At 40.6% G+C, this 21,895-nt stretch overlaps 1 long non-coding RNA gene across 1 annotated transcript; it reads right to left on the reverse strand.

Annotated features, from left to right (window-relative positions):
• Positions 1 to 1,283: 1,283 nt before the first annotated feature.
• LOC112983056 (uncharacterized) lies at positions 1,284 to 21,895 on the reverse strand. Its single transcript, XR_003259140.2, has 5 exons — positions 21,285 to 21,895; positions 19,745 to 20,242; positions 12,506 to 12,616; positions 12,101 to 12,400; positions 1,284 to 3,192 (listed from the first exon to the last, which is right to left on the reverse strand). It is a non-coding gene; the product is annotated as an uncharacterized LOC112983056 (long non-coding RNA).

The raw sequence follows: 21,895 nt of genomic DNA on the forward strand, positions 1-21,895 counted from the left end.
GAATGGGGACCTATGCTCTCAGTTTAGATAGTCTGGATCAGACTGCATGTCTCATGATGTCTAGGGTAGATGATGCAGATCTTGCCCAGCAGTAGTGGTGGAAAAAGATAACATCTTCAGCTTGTACAGTCTTTGGAGCATGAGGTTTAGAGCTGTGGCAGCCAATTTCATTCCTGTTTGATAGTTCATACCATGTAGTTTACATTAACCACAAGGCTCCTCAGGCTAGCATGGTGTTTGGCTTCTTGCTATTCTTGTTTGGCCTGCATAAGACGTCAATGTTTTTGAGAGAAACCCATGTGTCCCAGGTTTTCTAACTGAAGAGGCTACAGTCCAGACGCAGAGGCACATGCTCGACTGTATGTCAGTCTAGCATGCAGTAGACATGCACTAAAAATATAAAAATCATGAACTCCAAAAGACATGACTCCAGATATTGTTTTGCCTGTTTCCCAGCTTCCCTATGAGCAATAAGAATCCCTCATGAGAAATAATTATACATATATATATGTATATATATGTGTGTGTAAAATATACGACATACTTTGAAAAAAATAGTAAACCTTGCAAAATACAGGAATATGACGTTTATGCATGATAAATTTCCTTCCAGCCTATATCCCTAGTTATAGGCTATATCCGCCATCCTAGATTTGAAGGCTTGACCTATACGTCTGTGAAAGTTTTGAAAGGAACTAGTCATTTTGAACATCTATTGTATTATACAGGGTTCTGAAGAACAAGAGTATAAATGTGAACACAGTCATAGTGTGTTATGGAACAGAAACAGAACATCCCAAATGTCTGGCAAAGAATATGCTTTTATAATGCTTTTTCTCTCTCAATGGATGCATAACTTCTGGATCGTACCTTAACCTTTATACTACTGCTAGTCACTTAGCCAGATGCTGCTCTTCCTTGCTTTATTGTAAATCCCCAGACCCTGCTGTTTACCTGGGTTTACACTGACACAAATAAATGAAAGAGGCCTAACACCTCTAAGTAGCTGGAGCAAACTCTCCAGAACATGCAGTACTGAATTGCCTGATTACATATAACTTGGATCTTGAAGTCTTTTATATTTGCGTTGTAATGATTACTTCCAATAATGTATTGTGTCCATTATTTCATGTATCATTCTGCTTTTAGCTGAATTTTTTCTCTTCCCCAGCAGTCAATCAAAGAATTATTATAACTATTCTTGCAGAGTCCAGAGCTACTCTTATCAGAGATAGTATATCTCACTTCTGGTGATGTAAAGAACAGAAAAGGGATGCAAAAGCCAGAAGCACACAAAATTCTAACTTTATAGGAAGCCTTCCTCAGAAATGATGCAGTGTCTAACATATGTTCTCATGTTAATTATTTAGATTAGTAACATATGCCATTTTACAGTAGTCTGACAACAAACATAGTACAATCTTCCACCTGACAAAGACAACAGCAACATGTAGCAGGAGCCTATTATCCTGCTACACTCCTTTGCAATGACGGGGTGCAGTAAATGCATTTCCAGTAACAGCCTTCACACAAGGCAGTGCATGAATGCCAAGGGAGAAGGCAGCTGGCAAATAACCATTCAGGGCTGCGGTCAGATTTCTCACGCAACTGCCACTGAAATCCGGGGCAGTAGCTGCCGATGGCAGGAGAAGGCTAACTCGACTTCTTTTAGCTCAGCTGATAATGGTGAAGGATACAGGTGTGTGACCCCAAACTGAAAGGTTTCCATCTGCTGAAGATTATCGTGTAAACAACAACATTAGCAATACCATTCTTTTCCTGTAACAGCTTGTTTTATTACTGGAAGAGGGGTGATTTCACCACAGTGGTACACTGGTATCTCTACTAACAGCATTTTTCCGTATAACAATGGTAACGAGCTCTGCTCGCAAAAGTTTCCAAGGGTAGAGGTAACTTGGGGGAAATCTCTGCCTGCTCAACAGTCACGGTGTCCTAGACTTAGATTGTCTCTCCAGTAATTATAAACTAACAACTATTTGTTTAGACTAAATTAAAACAAGACCAATAAAAGGTGAAGAATAAATACGCCAAGCCTCAGCCGCAGGCAAATTCTCAAAACTCTTCACCAGAATAATAAGAATAATGGCTCTCCCATTCCTAGTGTGAAGGTGCAAAACACATAACAATCAATATTTTCCCATCTAGTTACGTACAGAAGGGTCTCTTATTTCAACACTCCAAGTAGATCATGTCGATATGTAAGTGCTGTTTTGTTTTATGTTAGAGGGGAGCCTCGCTAGGATTCGGAGTGACAATGTTAGGACATGTGAGCACCACTTCCCTTTTTTTTATAGCCCTCGAGATAATTTCCCTTCTAGGCAAAATAAAACATCTAAATTACTCCTGCATAATGGTTGCATCCTGTCTGAATTCCATTTATTTACAAATGGATTTGCACAGTCTAGTGAGTCAGATTAAGTGCCAGTTTGTCACAGAGATATCACACTTCTTTGAGTGACTGAGGGTAGAAGAAGGAGGACTGTAAAATATAGAAATAAACACTTTGAATCCAGTTACACAGCACATAGAACTATGGGAGATTATTATCAAGGCTTATATATTCAGCCACATGGATACCACATCTTCTACTAATTAAGGTAACTGCGTAAGTGTCTGGCAGAGAAGGGAATGCTGGATAAGGATAACCTCCATTTTTGGATTATTATTTTCTGGAAAGCAAATAGTTCCTTGTTGCAGACAGAGACAGAGGGAAATATGTTAAACTGAAAACATCAGTGAACACGCAGCCTCTAAATGCCACTCTCAACATGAAAGACATGTTGTCCAGGATACTGGATTTATGGTTAAAACTCAGTTCCGTTCCTACGGCAGGAGGAATGACTGGAAACTCCATGAATACACCACACCAGGGCAGCTTCTCCTGTGTTGCAAGTCGACTTCCAGTACATAGTTATCAGGAAGAGGCTCCCTATGACCAAAACCTTCTATTGTCGCAAACGGATTTCCAGAAATCTGTTCCTCCGATTCTCCTGAGGTGAACAGTGCTGTTGCTCTAGGCTGCATCCTACCAGCTGAGTTGTCGGCAGACCAGTTCATTTGTGCAAGTGCAGGCTTTTCTTTCCTTTGAAGGATCATGTATCAGGCACTGAAATGAGAAACTGGGGGCCAAAATCTGACCAGTGCTTGTGTATTTTCTTGTGTATTAATCCTCTGCAGGGGAATAAATATCACAGCATCCTTATACAATATAATTTATGAGTTACAGTCTGTTTGCTAAGGCAACTTAAACACAGGGGAAAGAAATCAGTACATTCAAATACAGAGTGCATACATGGGGATATAAACCACACAAATGTTTTCCTCCTTACACTGTGTGGCAAAATTTACATCAAAATGCCAATAAGTATCTAACTCTTTTCATTATTTAAAGGCCTCCAGAGCCTTAAAACAATAATTAAGTACATATTTTTGTAGAGGAAGGTAGCCTAACCTGCTCTGTTTCAAAACATTTCCAAAACGCAGCTACCTAGTTTGACAAGAGTCTTTTTCTTTTTTTTTTCTGTTTAGATAATTGCTGCCACTTCTCTGCTAGCTGCTGTGGATGGCAAGGGAACTCTGTTGCAGCTGTTGGTTGAGATGGTAAATGAGACCATGCTGCCACCAGGAGGTTGAATGGTTTGCTCTGTCTTTCACTACAGAGGTTTGAATTCTGCTTCAAAGGTATCTATAAACAATCTCCAAATCTTTGACAAAGCTAATGACATATAAATAGCGATGAGAAAGAACAAATGAGCTACCCTAGGGCTGCATATAAATTATGGCTAAAAGTGACCTTAGTTAAGTGACTATTAATGCCTACACTGGGTACACATGAGTGAATATGTGTTTAACTGCACTAACATGGCTGCCACGTATTGTTAAATATAGCTGTGAAAAGTAATCATTCCCTACTAACAGTGACTCTTTCAAAATAGAATCAGGGAACAAAGAAGTGCTCAGAAGAAGTAACTATGTGCTCTTTCTTATAATGTCATTGTGACAATTTGGTATTATTAACCATATTAATTAAAAAAATATATTTGTATTAGGATGCTTTTGGTTCCTTTTAGTAGCAATTTAAGCTTGTATCTAGATTGCAGATATTTACATACATATTGAGCAGGTGTAAGTCTCCGAACACTATTGAAGTTATTGGAGCTACCTCGATATATATCAGTTGAGGATCTTTCCCTAAAAATTTAGCAGGTCATCTGGGGGCTGACCTGCTGGAAAGCAGATTTGCAAAGAAGGACCTGAGAGTCCTGGTGAACAACAAGGTGACCATGAGCCAGCAATGTGCCCTTGTGGCCAAGAAGGCCAATGGTATCCTGGGCTGCATTAAGAAGAGCATTGCCAGCAGGTCGAGGGAGGTGATCCTTCCCTTCTACTCAGCCCTGGTGAGGCCTCATCTGGAGTGCTGGGTCCAGTTCTGGGCTCCTCAGTACAAGAGAGACATGGAGCTACTGGAGCAAGTCCAGCAAAGGGCTGCTAAGATGATGAAGGGACTGGAGCATCTCTCATATCAGGAAAGGCTGAGAGAGTTCGGACTGTTCAGCCTGGAGAAGAAGAGAGTGAGGGGGATCTTATCAATGCCTTTAAATATCTGAAGGGAAGGTGTCAAGAGGATGGGGCCAGACTCTTTTCAGTGGTGCCCAGCAACAGGACAACAGGCAATGGGCACAAACTGAAACACAGGCAGTTCCCTCTGAACACGAGGAAAAGCTGGGCAACATGCTCTGGGTGACCATGCTTGAGCAGGGGGGTTAGATTAGATGATCTCTAAAAGTCCCTTCAAACCTTAACCGTTCTGTGATTCTGGGAATTTCTCTGCAGAAAAATGCTGGTACTACAACTGCATGCTGTCCTCACGTCAGTCTCTGATAACTTATTTAATGTTATTTGTGGAAAATTTTATACACCAAAAAAGAAGTTTTTATCCAAAGCTAATGAGGAATTTTCTTTTTTCTCCTACTTGATTTATAGACAGTCTAAATATCCAGTCCCAGGCTATCCAGCTAAAGATCCAGTAGTACAGATAGACACAAATACTCTGTAAATAAAGCATACCCTTGTTTTACTGATCTGAGAGTTTGGATTCTTTCCATGGCAATTCCTTGGTCTGTCAATCACTTGTCCTGTGATTTTGAGAGAGTTGCTTAGCCTGTCAGTGCCTTGTAATCTGTAGATCAAAATCAACTAAATAATTTTGAGGAATTATAAATCCCTCTGGAATTGGAAAGGATTTTTGGAGCATAATGGCCTTTGCCTCCAGCATAAATACATAATGGCTTCCTGTCCCCCTGAGATTAAAATAACATCTGCTTAGACTTTTTGGAAACAGCTTGCTTCAAACTATAGTGAATGACATTACAAAGGTGAATCAGTTTACATATACCAAATGCCATTTTTACACGTACTATTTCCATCCCACTATTATGCATACCATTTTATAGACCCGCATGAAAATTAATTAATAAATTAACTATGACTCCATGAAAAGCCATGTGCAGGTATGCTCTTTTTGGGGAAAGGGAGAAGTGGCTAGTTGATAGTGCCAATCAGCAATGTGATCTATCTAGACCCTTTAAATACCCAAATATACACAATACCAAGTAAGCTAATTCCAACTCTGTTTGAGAACTGGCTCATTCAGTGAACGCTGAGACCATCCCTGAAGGAGGCCACCATGGTGGCAAAAAGTAGAGACGACCGTGTGGTGTTCACACATGTTGGCAGTCAGGGCCAAAGGGTCCTGAGCTCCCAAAAGCAGTAGAAAGGCATTGTTTGTTTGCCTATGTGCACTGCTCTGCCTTCTTGTGCCCCTTCCAAAAGCCACAAAAACCCCAGCCCAGTCAGGACTGCTTGATGGAAGCTCTCCTGAATGAGGAGAAGTCCAGATATTCAAAGCCCGTAACATTTGTATGGCGACACCTATTTCAATTTGTGAATAGGAGCAGCCAAATTTCAAGGGTCACTCTATATTGTCTTTAAAAGTCACCTATTTTCTAGTTTTGCCAGGAGCTAATGGGCAGCCTTTTCTTTTCTAATGGTTGTATGTAATCTGTTTCTTCTCCTAAGATGTCATTCTTCTATTCACAAGATGTAGTGGTTCTCCTTTGAATTTCTGAGTGCATTGTACCATTATCCATAACTAAAACAACTAAAAACCATCTGGCAATTCATTCTTAATGAAAGCATATGTTTAGAAAATTATCATTGTGTTTTGTTTTGTATCTATACCCTGTTGGTGTCAGCACCCTCTTCCAATAATCTGTACTCCAAAAACGATAAACACATTTTAAATACTAAGTCTAGCCTGGGTTTCCAGGGATGAATTCAACTACAAAAAGTTTCAAAGAGCTCTAGTAAATGAAAATTCACTAAAGAACTAACTAGTCCCACAAAGATCAGGCTAACAAACGCACAAACAAACTTCACGGGAGCTGCTGGTCTATGCTTCCAGGCTTGAGCTTCCTATCTACTTCCACTTTAATATACAACTTCCATTGGTGATTCATTTTGCCTGCACAAACCTCTGAAAGCCTCCTGCTACAACTACCATTTCCTTTTTTCATACAGTGTGGTGTATGGAGTCTCTTTAAACTTTGAGCAATTTGGTCAAAAGGATGCTCCACAGATGCTGGCCCTTTAACCTCACAGGAAGGAAAGATTTTTCTCATCTGTGGAAGCTATGAAGAAGCTTTGCAGAGTACACTGGAGGAGGCTTTCATCAAGGGAGCCCAAACTACTGTGCAGGCAAGAAATCCTAGAATCTAAGAAGGAGAAAGTAATGCTCAGACTCAGCTAATGATGGGCCTTGACACTTCCATGATGCTTCCAATGATGTTTCCATGGCCCACTATAGCTCCCCGCAGGGCCAGGAAAAAATCCTGTTCCTGCTCTTCAAGGCTCCAAGTGCTACTCAAAGCTAGTCTGGAAACAGCACTGATCTTCCCAGTAAGGGGCAGTGGGCAGTTCCTCCAGCCTGACTGAGGTAGTAGTACCTACATGAAACACTCTGCTCTGCTCAGGTTAGGCACAAAATTTCTCTATAGAGAAGTGCTACCACTGTCCACTGGCCAGATCTCTATCAGCTCGATATGAAAGAAAAGGGAGAGAAGTTGACTCATTCTGAGATATGAAACAAGTGCAGATTATAATGGTGTTTTTCTGTTGTTCTTGTTTCTGTCCTACTTATTATTACATAATTTATGTTACAGTACGCTGAAGGACTTTCACATTTTTTTAGATAGTTACAGTTTGAATTCTGCTCTGCCCAACAGGACCTTAATGCCTCAGGCCACCTTCCACACAAAACATATTTGAATTACCACAAGATTCTGGAGAGTGCTACTTTTCCTTTTTGGATACAAACTGCTATTCAGTATTTGGAGTCTTACTGGAAGTTCCCTTCAAGAAGAAAAATTGATGTCAAAGTCAGATTTTTTCTGACTTTTTGTCCTATTTACTTACAAAGAGTAAAATGTAGGAATCGAATAAAGGCAGGTACTTTCTTTGCAATTTCAACCCCCTTTCAGCAGAGGTCTCACTGAAAGATATCTCTGGCTATAGACTTTTTATGGTGCCATGTGCCTAATGCTGGCTTTGGTTGTCTCCCTGCTTTTCAGACGTTTCTCTGCCAGTCTCTGTAATACTTTTGCTGCTTCTCTTCATATGTCTAGCTCCATCAAACAGTGACCACCCTTCTGAATTTGTATTTGGCCCAAAGAAAACCTTCTCTTTTATCTGGGATCCTTACAATGCTGTATATTGCTATGTTCTTGGCAATAGCTCTTTTTGTTTCAGCTATTTTAGTCCAGGAAGGAGCTCCACTAACAACTGTTATGACCACAACTACAAGAAGACTTTATAAAAGCCCTAGTCTGGTGCACCCTGACCCACACTGAAATGATCTTTCAGAATGAAATACTGACTTTGAGATTTGACCTTTACTAAGGTCTGTGGTTCCTAGAGAAAACTTCTTGTACTAATTGGCTACATCAAAGTTGAAAGTTCAGACTACAGAGTCAGAAATGTTCTTCTTCAACAAAAGGAAATATAAAACCAGATCAAAAATACTGTATCACGTTACTGAAGGGCAGACTTTACAGCTGGTCTGGGAATTCTAGGCTTATGGCTGGAGGTAGCTCAGCACTTGAATTTGCCCAGCTCATGACCACAAGAGTCTCTTGACTTATACTGGGCTCTCTCTACCATCCACCATCAATGCATCAGTCTCAGCTCATGGCCAAATAGATGTGCCTGTCTGTAATTTTAAAGAGCAGTGCTGTCTGCTGTCCATTAGTTTGGCAGCACACTCAGATGACTCCTTACACGTCACAGAGCAACACCCTCCCTTCCTCCCTAGATGGCCACATGGGGAAGATGATTCCAGAAGTACCTGGAAAAAAGAGGGTCTAGGGACCTTCATGAGAGCAAGAGAGGTATATCTCCAAGGGCACAAGTACTAAAAACATATGAAGGATTTCCAGGTCCCTTATTGGAGAAGCGTGAGTGGAGGGGTTCAAAAGGAACCGGATTTCCATTATAGCAGCATGGAAGTAAGTCCATCTAAGAGCTGCCCACCCCCTTTACCCCTGCTAACAGAAAGATGGATGGATTCTCAGATTTCCCAAGAATGAGGGCGGGGGGATTTACAGATCCTCATCTCACTGAAATATTGAAGTGTTGTTCAGGGCCCTCCAGAATAGACAAACGGGGTGTCTTCTGGCTCTTTCGACCTCCTCTGTCTTACAGGGGTTTCTAGATCCCTAAATTGAGAGGAAGGGAAAATACTAAGAAGATCCAGCTTGGGACTATGTATAACTTCTCTTCTGTACCTGATTATTATCACTCCCTTTCACTCCAAAAGCTATAAGAAAGACTTTTCCCTCACAAAGAAAAGGCTCCTCACTGCTTGTATTACAATAAAGAAACAGAGCCCCACTTCAGACCCTGCCACTTGATGGCACCATGCTGCCACTGCTTCATTTCCACAAGGTGAGGGCTGTTGGGGCCTGGCTTGGCCTGGGTTTGAGACGCGAGCCTGTAGGCACAGGTGTGTCTATTCTCAAGTGAAATGAAGCTGCTGCAATAATACAAAGTGATGCCAAATGACGGACTTATTAGAATCTTCCCCCATTTAGAGAAATCAATCCAAGCCCAAACAAACCAAAGAAAAATCTGTTTTGTTTGTGCTGGGATGGACTGAAGAACGTGGAGGGGTTCAGAATAAACTTCCTGCTGCAAACTGAAAGGGAAGATCACTGCCAAGAAAGCCTACTGTTCGTCCATGTGCCTGGCTAAAATGCCATGCCTTTCTTCTCTAATGCTTGACCTTGCATTAAAAAACTCCTGCCAGCCACTGTCAGCCCTGAAATTTGTGTGGATCTGCTAAATTCAAACGTAAATATGTGCTGGCAAATGCAAAGCAGCTTGAGGAAGTTAACAGTGCTACATCCACAGATAGCTGCAATGTGTGTACACTGTTTGATAAGGCTTCTCAAGAATTGCCAGTCACATCCTGAAGCACAAAAAACAGCGTGTAGACACAACTGAATCCAGAGTAGAGCAAGACATTTACACTCAGTGGCTGAGCATAAAAATAGATGCAATACATTTTGTGGCATTTCAGTGGCTGAGATCTGTCAGTCACAGAAACGATCAGGGATATTATTTAAAGTTCTCTTTTTCTGTTGTAAATGATGTAAACTCTGTATAGATAATATAAAATGACTTGTATTACAAACACGAAAGACTGCTGTTGAAAAAAATTTGAAGTTATAAGGTCAGGGATCTTCAAGTTAGAAAAGGCTTTTGCAGCTTGCTCTGTGATACTAACTTTAGTTACATTATAAAATATTATCTTCACAAGACTCCTGCTTCATCCATTGGACGGACTGTGTGACCCACTCAGAGAAGAAACTGTTCAGAATTTTGTTTTAGCCACACTATCTTGCATATAGCTAATAGTTCTGTGAACATAGAACTGGATTCTGTGTTTCAAACTGTGTTTGAGTAATTTTCTTACAGGCTCTGTTCTGATACTCCTTATCTAAACTGAGTCTGTCACAAGAACTTATTCATAACGCCTCCTGTTGCAGGGGTCTAATACCATATTGTTTTAGCTAGCTAAAGCTTGATTCCTGAGCACTATTTATTATGTGGATTGCATACAACTAATGGGAAAAAAGTAGCATGTGACACTGTTTTATAGAATGTAAACCAAAGTACCACTTGTAAACCACATGTAAACCAAAGGGGTGACCCCACTAAGGATGCACAGCTAGCCAGTATATTGGCTATTCCTAAATTCTTCTCAGTTAATATCACAGCCATATCATGTTATTTTTAATGTCATATTACAAAGACTGACAAATAAAGAAGTATAACAGGCCACATTCCTACAGTTAAGCCAAGTTCCTCCTGGCTAAATAACTACACCAGAAAACAATGGATATTGAAAACAATTTTAACATAAATTAATTTTAACAGAATTAATATTAGTCTTGTCCTGTTAAGGGAGGGAGGTTAAGGGAAACTGATTTTTGCAGGCAGTCTGGTGATGGATAACTAAAAAGTAGAAAATCTCCCAGCAGAGAAAATAAATAAACGTTAGCGAGCCAGACCTAGTATTAGACTTTGCTGGAACAGTTCCTGTACAGGACAATCAGAGTATACAGGAAAAATTCACTAAAAATGAACATGAACTCTTGGGAGGTCTTAAGGCTCAGCAATGAGTCCAATTCTCATTGCACCCTGCCCACAGAAAGATCAAGGCTATGCTGCAGTATTTCCACAGAATTTACTACGTCAGTTTAGAAATTTAACCTCATAATTAATTAAACTATTATATATATTATAAACTAATTAATTAAATTAATAAATGCTAAAAATGGTGGAGAAATGGCAAATAAGTAGGTAGTGCAAGTGCAGAGAGATGTTTCTGAAGTGAACTTGCAAGTTGATGCAAACAGAGTTGATTTTCCTCTTGCTTGTTAACAGTAAAAGGCTATAACTCTATCAAAGACTCTGCAGGGTATGCACAAAATTGATCAATACAGAGGTGAATGCTTCACTTGAGCTATAGTTACTGAACACCATCATCTGCTTTCACGAGAAACAATGTTGCTGATGGCAATACAAATACAGAAAAGCAGCACAGGTGTTCTGGAGGCATATTACATAATGGGGAACTGATCACTGAACAGTAAGTGCCATACTAACTCACTCTCCCACAGCTCTCACTGCTGTGAGAGTTAGCATGATTTAATGGGCTATCAAGCATGGACAGAGAGTGCCCCGAACAACCTGAATTCTGTGAATTGAGTGCTATGATTTAAACCTTTCTTTGAAAGGGCCAAAGCAACTGTATAATTTAGGTTCTGCATACTTCAGTATAATGTGGAAAATAACATGCAAGGATATTTTGGGTTCAAGGGTATGTTTACTTAGACAGAGACAGCATGCATCATGCTACCATGGCTATACAGTTTCTGGACTGGCTGGCTGGCACCTAGTCAGCTCATAGCTTGGGCAGAATAAGCTCAAGTCTGTTCATACCCTTCTGCGAAAAATGCATTGGCAGAGATGTGTCTCCACTTGCATCCCCATAATGAAACATCAAAAATGTTCTTGTGGTATTTGACTTTGGTTTCACTTTCTCTCTAATAATTTTGCTCCAGTATGGAAGATTAGGGAAAGTGAGAATTAAGAAGCAGGAGTTGTAGTGATTTGGTGTACTGCATCTACTTTGGAGAATGGTCATATCTCTGAATGGAGAGGAAGATTTTTTTCTTTGAAGCATCCATTTCCAATTGCCATAAGCAGAGTGACCATTCACCAAACAACCACAAACACTTAAAAATCCACATCTGGAGAATTGCTGCAACATGCTAAATGGATCTTCTGGTACTCTGCAGGATCACAATATGTCCCTGATCATTTTGTGGTCTACCTGTTGATCAACAGCCTGCACCCTGCAGTTAGGTATCTTGTCTATGCGAGGAACTATATGGGTATAGCACCTTTCAGAAGGAAACTAGCTTCTAGAGGGAAGGGTAAAGGTGACAAACTTTACCTGGAAAAGATGAGGGTCAGGTCCCCGGAGAGCATTATGTATTTGCTGTTTTTCCCCTGGCTGTTCCTGGCAGGCAGGTTGAATGTGCCATCTGAATCATTTGTTGGCATCAGGAAACAGCTGATGTGAGGATATTTCTGCTGCAGTGAATTTGGTCACAAAGAAGAGGAACTTCAGGTCTTCACACACCAGGCTGGGCAACTTTTCTATTTCTTCTAAGGGGATGTCAAAAAGTTCCTCATCTGAATGATAAGTCTTTGATCCTAGAGTGCTTGGGCCTGGTTAGTTGATTTCAGGAAGCTGGGGGGAGGGAAAAAAATATTTTAATGTTTGTGCTACCTCTTATACTTTTTCCATAGACATCGCCAAGCCATTTCTGGATACAGGATACTGGGACAGCCATACCTTTAGTCTGACCAGTTACTGCTGTTTTTGTAGTCTTGTGTACTTTTCACGTCAAACTTCAGATGAATGCTTTCAAAGGCTTTTTTTCTCTTGTTCGTGAATTTTATGCACCTGAATTTGGAGGAGAACAAGATTTTATTTTAATCTTATTTATCTTACTCTTGAGTTTCTCTGGGTTGGTAAAGTGTCAAAGGAAAGTTGTTTGGAAGATGTCATTTCACAATTCAGTTGTGAGCATATTCATATAAAGTCACATTCTGCCCTTGTCTACACTCTGCAGCTCCAGTGATTTCACTGGGGATTTCATAGAGGAAATAAGCTCAGGATTCGTCTCAAGTCCAATCCTACTATACTTACTCAGGCAAAAAGCTCATGGATTTCCTACTACTAATACACAATGCAAGAGAAGAAAACATATGCGCTTCTAAGTGACCATGGTAACTGGTACTTGGGTTTCCTGGGTGATTTTCTGGCAAGTGGCCAAAGGAGGAAAATGTAACAAAATGGGATCCCAGACACCAGAAAGCATTGACATTCCTGCCTATGAAGCAGGCTGTACTGAAGAGTCTGAAGTGACAAGCTGTAGAAAGAATTATTCCAAACTCCTCACTTTTAAATTATAGTTAAGTGTCAAACACAAGGCAAGAGAAGGTTAAGTAAATCTATGGTCCCAATTTCCTTCCGAAACTAGTGAGCCTGATATGTTTCTTTCTCTTCTTCTGTCTGGTGAATGGTACCAGTCTTATCTAATTAATATCTTAAAGTTCGTATAAGCCAGTTTTGATAGAAAATAAAAGGCCAAAACGACACAGAGAAAGAAAAAAGAAGTTGCTTAAAACTGACTTGTAGCTTGAAGTTAAGAAATTCTCACACTCTGTAAATATGCATATTTATGTTTTAAAGTCTTCACTGTAGTAAATAATAGTAAGTGTTTTTTTATTTTGCATTTTTCAAGGCATGGAAGATAGGTTCAAAAGAACCAATTTCTCTTTCAAGCGGACTAGAGACACTGCAGAACGTATTCCTTCTGGGGCTCCCAACCAGTACACAGAAGAACCCCTCCTACCACCTCTTTGAGGGGGTTTCAGAACTCTCCTTAACTGCCTACCAAAATCATTCCATCCTGGAGCAAAGGTGAAATACAATGACAGACAATGTGGCACAACAGAGTAGAGACAGAAGAAGGACTGGGGGCAAGAACATCTCCATTTCCTTTTGCAGAATAGAGGAAGAAGGGTTCATACAATCATGTAGACGTACGTGCTCTGCCAACTCTTGTGCAGCACTAAAGACTGACTGTCACAGGATGCTCTCACACATTGTGAACTGTGCAGTCTACCAAAGTCTGCAGAGAACCGATGTGCACAGTAAGTACATGACCACAAACAAGTACAGACATAGCATCTATCTAACAGCGGAACATCCCAGCAACAAGAATGTTACTGAAGATTAGATTATGGACTGCTGTAAATTATGAAGACCAGCCACAGCAGTAGCGCTGCCTGTGCTGATACAAAGTCTGATCCGGAAATAGCAGAAAGCTGTTTCCTTTCTGCTGGAAGAGAAGGAGCCAAAGGAGTTCGAAGCCTCTCACTACAAAAAGACCACCTGCTGCACCTGTTGTGAGGAACTGCTGAGTATCAAAATCATAAACATGAATCAAACTGTTGCTAAGTGTTTACTTGTGCGTTTATATGCATGCTTTCAACTATAAGTAAAGCCTTATGAAGCTTGATTGCCAGGTTTTTCATTAAAGCCAGAAGGTCCTATTCTATCCCTGCAGGATACAGTTATTGACAAGTTATTTTAAGATCTTGTTTCATGGCCACAGGATAAAACCAAATTAGCCTTGAAAGTGCTGTGAAGTATTTTGAAATTAACTTTTCACTTATCTAATTGTGGGGTTGATTTCCGAATTCTTCTTTCTCCCTCTCTCTTCAACTTTTAATGGAAAATCTGTGCTGGCAACTGGTAGGGGAGATGTACAGTAGCAGTCACTGAAAGCACTTTGCTTACCGCAAACACAGAGCCTTTCTGAAAGCACATGGAGTGAACACTTGCTTATCCCTCTGGAAATGCAGTAAAAAAATGAACAACAGCTGCAGTGTGGGATGCATCAGCCACCATAGTAAGAATAGATGGTGATGGTGGAGGGGAGAGGGGATGTAGCCTACATTACCCAGGGAGTCTGACTGTGTCATAACAACCCTTTCTGACCTTAACATTTATAAGCTTCCACATGCATATTTATCACTAAGTAAGTTCTCTTTATATTCCTCTAAGAATATAGATCTCACTGTTAACACCACCCAGTGTGAACACTCAGCTATATGCTATGGCTGTGTGTACTCCTCTCCTTCACTTTCCCATCCAGACCGTGCCTGGACTTGGTAATGCTGCACTGCATTACTTAAAATACTTTAGCAATTTGCATGGGGCTCAGGTCAGTACTAGATGTAACTCTTTACACATTCTCAAAGCACTAAGACAAAATCTATCTGCAGTCACACAAGTGTGGCGCATACCTTCTCCATCAATTGAGCATGATGCCCAGATGCCTAGCTAATTCTAAGCAGCTTGGTAGATCCCCATAGCAAAGGACAGCACCATGCGAAGGTACTAGCACGGGTTTGGAAAGCAGCAGTTGTGTTAGTGATGTACTGTACCAGAACTAATAAGCCAGTGCAGGTGTCTTTGCTTTCCATACCATCTGCCTGTAGTCACGTCCGTAGTCTACTGAACTCCAGCAGGCTAAGATAGGGTAGCTGAGAACATGCTCTCTCTTGAAGAATGAATAAGACTTGCTAGAGCCTTTCCCGTAGATGTAGGGATGTCCAGACAGATATGGAACAAAAATGTTTTTTGTAAGTGTAATTAAAATATCATAAAATTAATATAATATACTGCAAATGAAATGACTGTATTATTGTTCATACTTCACCTGAAAAAATAACATCATTAGCTTCATGAAATTCAAATATTTTGAATCATTTGATTTGAGACATTTGTGTTAGAAAAATAAAATGATTTGAACTCCGAGTCTATTATTCTAAGACATACATAGGCCATTACCTTTCCTAAGAATTAAAAGCTCTGTGCTAAACATGTTAAAAATAACAGACAAAAAGATTGCCGTGTTTATGTCCCATACTAAGGACAGATAGTGAAAGGAGGTAAAATGAACACAAAGGTAGGAGCCAGCAGAAGATTTGGCAGCACTTATGAGACTGCTACATAAAGTAATTACGCACACCACTGGTCTGAGATCAATTATTTATATCCTCTTTTACATATTGCAACTCACATTTTATTGGCAATTGTTATTACCAATTCACTTCAACAGAGGGCAAAAGAGACTGAAGTTGTCATCTCAGACTGGAGGTTGCATGCAAGAGTGAGAATTAAGAAGTCTAGGAGGATTAAGTACAATTGGAAACATGACCAAAGTAAAAGAAAATACTGGAGCTGTACAGGGTTTGAGTAATTTTAATTTCCCCTAACGCTTCACTGCTCTCCCCATCTGTGAAACATACTGGAAAAAAAACCAAAAGACCTTGGTGAAACAAAATGAACTTAAGAGTCTTTACACTAATTTTTTGCTAGACTTGGACAGTTTGTAAGCATGCAATTCACAGCACCAGGAAAAATACATGGCTTGGTGAACTGGAATTATGTTCTCCTAAACCTTCTTTTACTGACTTTTAATGCAGTAAATTACTGAATAATTTGATGTACTTATGGGAATTTTCTGTGGTAGATGAACATTTTATTTGTTTTTATTTTCTCCCTGATTTCATTTCTACAAGAGAACAGGGACTTTTCAGGCTATCTAACATAGAATTTCAAACTATTTTGTGTTACTGAGTTTCACACTGTTCCAGTGAAATTTTAAAATTCATTTAATATAAATCACAAAGGTAAGATATCCCAGCAATTATTAAAAAGGCTTACGTTTTATGTAAGATGAAATAACACACTTTGGACTCAATGATAATTACTTCTTTGATTCTACATAAGAATGCAAATAAAAAGGACAGTGCCTTCCCAGTTCTGCAAAGGATTCCATAATGGTGGACCAATTTCATGTTCATTCCCTTAAAGAATTCCTCATGCAGTGGTATTTGTCTCCTATTATTCTTCATAATCTTTAGTATTGAAATGATTTGCTATAGCGGCCTTAATACAGTTTCTTTCACTAATTGACATCTTTCCCACAAAACTTTTTCCCTCCAAGATTTTTTTAAGTACACTTGACCTACCACTCCTCCAAATTTGCTGACTGTCTGCTTTACTGATGCTCGTGGTCTTTATTCTGCTATGACTGTGGTTTAAGCAATATGCATTTTGTCCCTCAGCACTTCAGAGGCATGGTGAAAGAGAAGAAATTCAAAATTTTCTTGACTAACGAGAGAGTTGATTAAAGGAGGGAATGTAACAAAAACAATGGCAAAAATGCTCACTTAAGAGCAGAAAGTGAAATTCAGAAATACAAAATAGAAAATCGCCTGACAAAGAACTGAGCTGCAGATAGTAATATACGACACAAATACAAATTGACAATGTTATACTGCTGCAAAAAAAGTCACTGAGGTTTGTTAGAAGGAGCATCATATTCAAAACAGGACAGCAATTACAATCGGTGTGGGTGAGTTCTTACCTGGAATTCTGCATTTGCTGTTGGGCACTGCACCTTAAGAAAGGGTTAGGCAATGAAAGAAGGTGTACAGACTTGTAATAGAAATATTAAGATTGTAGGAATGAAGTATGAATGGGCATATCTGTGTAAGGACCAGAAGAAACAGCAGAACCATGTAGAAAAAATGGCCCATATTCATAACCAAGAATACAGTCCACAACAGTAAAACTGAGGAATGTTGTCTGTATCAAGCCCAGAAGGCCTGCACCCCACTGAGACCAAAGCAGACTGCTTGTCAGCAGAAGACTAACTAACAACATGAAGATGAGAACAAGCTTACAGCACATCACACATGCCATTCCTTTTCCTTTTACCCTAACAGGAAAACAGACTATCGCCGTAAGAAACTCAAAGTGAGAAACAACCAACAGTCAGTAGACCTGTCTAAAATTTATGGAGGAGGAAGCAAACAAAATTCTGATGCAAAAGAATCATGCCATAGTAACTTTTGGCTTCTGAGACATACAAAAGACCTGTCCAAAAACCAGTCTGTCATTGCAAATCAAGAAAAACCCAGCAGATGTGATGAGGACTCAGTACCTGGTGTCTTTTGTCCTCTGTATTGCACATAACTGACCCTGTCCAGACCACCTGCACACACGTCTTGGTTCTTGTGAGGATGTGGGTGTGAGAGCGTGAGTGAATGAAATCATTGAGAAAATCAGTGTGAGTGTGTAAATTTAATATACTTAGAGGTTTTGTAAAATAAGTATCATCTTCTCCTTCCATAAGGTCTCATACTGAGTTTCGTTACACTCATTTCTTACACAGAAGAAAGCACATACAGTGATATATGCTGACAGGCTGAAAGAATTGCATTTGTTTAGTCTGGAAGAGAAAAGCTTTGGGGGAAATAAGGTCACAGTTTTCTGTATGTAGTATGCTATTATTAAGAAGACAACAATCAGTTGTTTTTAATGGATGCTGGGAGAAGGACAAGAAGAAATCAGCCTCAACTGCAGCAAAAACGATTTCAGCTGAGTATTGGCAGGCGTGAAACCATGGAACAGCTTGTCTCGGGATGTTATGGAATCTTCACCAGAGATTTTAAAGAACATAACAAACAAGTACATGCCAGCAAGTGTTTCTATACGTTCAAACCTATCTTAGTCCTGGGGGCTGGACTCGACCAGTGATTGACAATAAATTTTTGTTGTCTAGTGCCAGATTTATTGTCAAAGGCATTGTGACTCAGAGGCCCTGGTGCCAGCTCAAATCTGTGTCAGTTATAAGCTTGGTGCCCATGCCAAAGTTTTGTCATCACTGGACTAAACAATCTCTTGATGTCTCTTCCTGACCTACGTTTTTATGGTTGCTATGAAACCCTTACTCATGCAAGCAATTTTTCCATTGGCTCTATGAACTTCTGTTCTGTTTCTCACTAACGGAAATGTTAAAACATTTTTATTGTTTTTCTATTTCCTTTTCAATAAAATTGAAAACAGCCATGCTTGGAGTTGGGAAAAAATAATTTCTTTTACTCTAACGTTTTCATTTCAACTGACTTTTACAAAATCTATCTGTTGGCTGATGGATAACTGCATTTCTTTCAATAGAACTTTTGTTATTATCCATTTGACAAAGAGATGGCAGCAGGGTGGTGCTGTTGCATTTTTCTCTTCATTTGCTATTTTTTTTTCTCTATTTTTCAGAGGTAACAAAACCAAGCTTCTGAAGCTTTGATACTTTGCCAAGAGTACACATGGAAATATTTGCATCAGGTATAAAGTTACAAAGCAAATAGCCATACGTTTTCAAAGAGTTTTATGGGAATTTAAGACATAGAATTCCCATTGTCTTTTCAGATAACTGTCTAACTCTCCCCAAGGTAATCTGTGAAACTGAACATTCAGATAGCGAGGTCTGAATGAAGCCTGCAAAATCTTTGTGTTCTCTAATTGCTGGGAGAAATCTTGCAGTGAGAGCAGGATTAAGAGGTGGATCCTATACCTATATTTTTGGTAAGATCAAGTTAAAAAGCCCATCTTGAATATAGGTTATCTTTGAAATGCTCCTCTTTTATATATATTTTAATGCACCTTGCAGCTTCTTAATTACATGTTCATTAATGAAATATAGAAGTAGGAAGCATGTAACTAAGGAAACAATGTTGTCCCTGGTGTGTATCAGACAGTCTGTAAATCTCATGTCACAGTTCTAGGACAAACTGTAAATTTTCTGTAACAATCCCTGCCCCTCTCTCATTATGCATGAAAGAAGATCTCACTAGCAGGGCCACATTTTGCGGGGAGGGGCCCACAGAGAAGAAGGGCAGCTCACTATTACATAATACAGGTATAAAAACATGTAGTTACAACCATTTGCCAGATCATGTGGTGTCTGTAGCTGAGCCAGTCTGGGGTAAACGTGCCTAGTAAGGAGCTGTGTAATCCACTCTTTGGTTGTAACCTCACTCTGCAAAATCTAACAAGTGGTTGCAACAATGAGGAAGGCACATGTTGAGACCTTTCAGAGGCAGACTGGCTCCATCACAGGTCAGTGTACCATATTTCAAACTTGGGACACAGGAAAACATGTCTTACTATGTGGCGTTTCCCTGTATTTGGTATACCCTCCATGGTATTGCTTTTCTTCTCCAGTCCAGATCTGCGATGCTTCTGATGATGGGGAGAAAAATGCTCAGTATCAGATGGCACTGATAACACTAGTCTGCTAGTTTACTAAGTCCTTGCATCAATAAGGTTGAGGGAGGAAGTTCCTGTACTGATGAATTCACTGATGTCCTTGCAGACTATTTCCCTTTTTAAGTGATTCATGTGAGGGAGTCTCTTCTACGCAGAGTTGTTCCAAAACTTTCTAGTTAAATGTCTCAGTTTTTAATGTTGCCAGAAAGTGCTTGCTTTTAGATTCACTGTAATTCTAGGCCTTTCGGTGGCTCTTCCTCCCAGCTGCTTGTGAACATACATAACCATATTAGCAAACAAGACAAACTTATCTGACAAATGGCCCTTAGTTCAGCTTCTTGTTTGCATGCTTCAAATATCCTGGGTACTGTGGGCTATAATGGTATCAGCAATAGCCTGGAGAAAAAAAATAGATTGCTTAGTGGAAATTTAATGCTTTATGCAGAAGAAAAAAATGTGTATTGTTCTTTTCTCCTTTACCCCAAAAGGATCTGCCCATTTCTTCAACCCAGTCTTCCAGTCTTTCTCAGCTAACATTTAACACTTCACTTTCATTATTTCTAGTTCTTCCTGCTATTCAAGCTCAGCCCAATTCCTTTTTGGGCTCCCAAAACCCCGACAGTCCTCCAGATTTCTTTCAGCTTTAGGAATTCTCTACTCTTCCCCTGGACCAATACATATGAGTAAATAGGTATACTGTTGAGCATGGCAACTTCCTTTTTGTGAGAACCTCTGCCCCCAAGAAATTTGCGCATAATGACAATTCTGCATTGAATCATCCGATTTTGTAATTGCTGGCTAAGATGGAGGTGAGGACAACTTGTCTCACCCACAAAACAGTCAGTTGTCTTGAATACTTCAGTAAAGCTCTAGCAATGGACCCTTTATCTTACTCAGTCCTTGAGCCTTCCTCCTCCAACTTCCGCCACCTTCTCCAGGTAACTTTGCCGGTACTCACTGGCTCTTATCATATATGTGTGTTCCACATGTTTAGAACTGTCTAGTGATTGTGAGTTCTTCAGCTTTTGGGTGCATAATTTGACATACCTTAAGGAGATCTGACCTGATTTTTAGAAGGGGAACAAATGGTAAAAAAAACAAAGAAAAATTCCTAAAATCTTTGCCATGGATCCTGTTAAGAAAAACTGTTCTCTGATTAGTTTTAAGATGGCATTTGTGTCGTTTATGATGTGATATGGTCGTGGATATGAATTCCATAATATGGTCAGCTGCAAAAAAAGGGAACAATGACCACAAGGATTAATATAATATTTTTCTTACTTTCTCCTTTTACTCATCTAGGATGTTATTAATAAAATAAGTAATGTGCCTGTTTACAGTGCATTGCTTTTTAATGGTCTCTGCCTTTATCTGCCCAAGATCAATGAAAAAGCAAGTCAACGTCTTCTGCCCATGCTGACAGCTACAAGTGAATTACCTGCTAGAAGGCGACAGCGATGTAAGGGCTAACGGGTACATTTGCTTCTAGTCTCTAATCACACCTAGAGCTCATCTTGTCTGAAGCGAAGCCACTTCAGGCAGGAGCTGCACAACGCTTACAGCCACGGGACCGGACCCCTCGGGCCTCCTCGGGACGCAGCCAGGTGCGCTCAGCCGGAGCCTCACCATCCAGCGCAGGCCAAGGCCTGGACAGCAGACAAGGCCACCGCGGCGAGCCTCCCTCGCGGGGGTGACAGCACAGGTGCTCGCAGGACACAGATGCGCCGCGCCACCTTGGCAGTCCCATTTGTGCCTTTCTGGAAGGAGCGTTTCTACTTTTCTCTGTACCTCCCGGCGGGGCAGAGAGTGTGAAACGCCGGGCTCCCCTCCCAACGGCCACCACAGGGCGCGGCGCTGGCAGCCGGCTGGCAGGGGGCGGCCGGCCGCGGCAGGGGCACGGCGACAGCCCGCCGCCACAGCGAGGGGGTCCCGGCCCCGCGGGCCGCGCCCCCGCCTCGGCTCGGCCGCCGGCCCCCCCGCCCGCCGCCGCCCAGCAGCGCCGCCGCCGCGCCCCTTCCCCGTGGCGCCTGCCGGGAAGGTGGCGGTGGC

Source organism: Dromaius novaehollandiae, chromosome 1 (assembly GCF_036370855.1).
Source record: "Dromaius novaehollandiae isolate bDroNov1 chromosome 1, bDroNov1.hap1, whole genome shotgun sequence".
In the NCBI taxonomy this organism is placed as follows: domain Eukaryota; kingdom Metazoa; phylum Chordata; class Aves; order Casuariiformes; family Dromaiidae; genus Dromaius; species Dromaius novaehollandiae.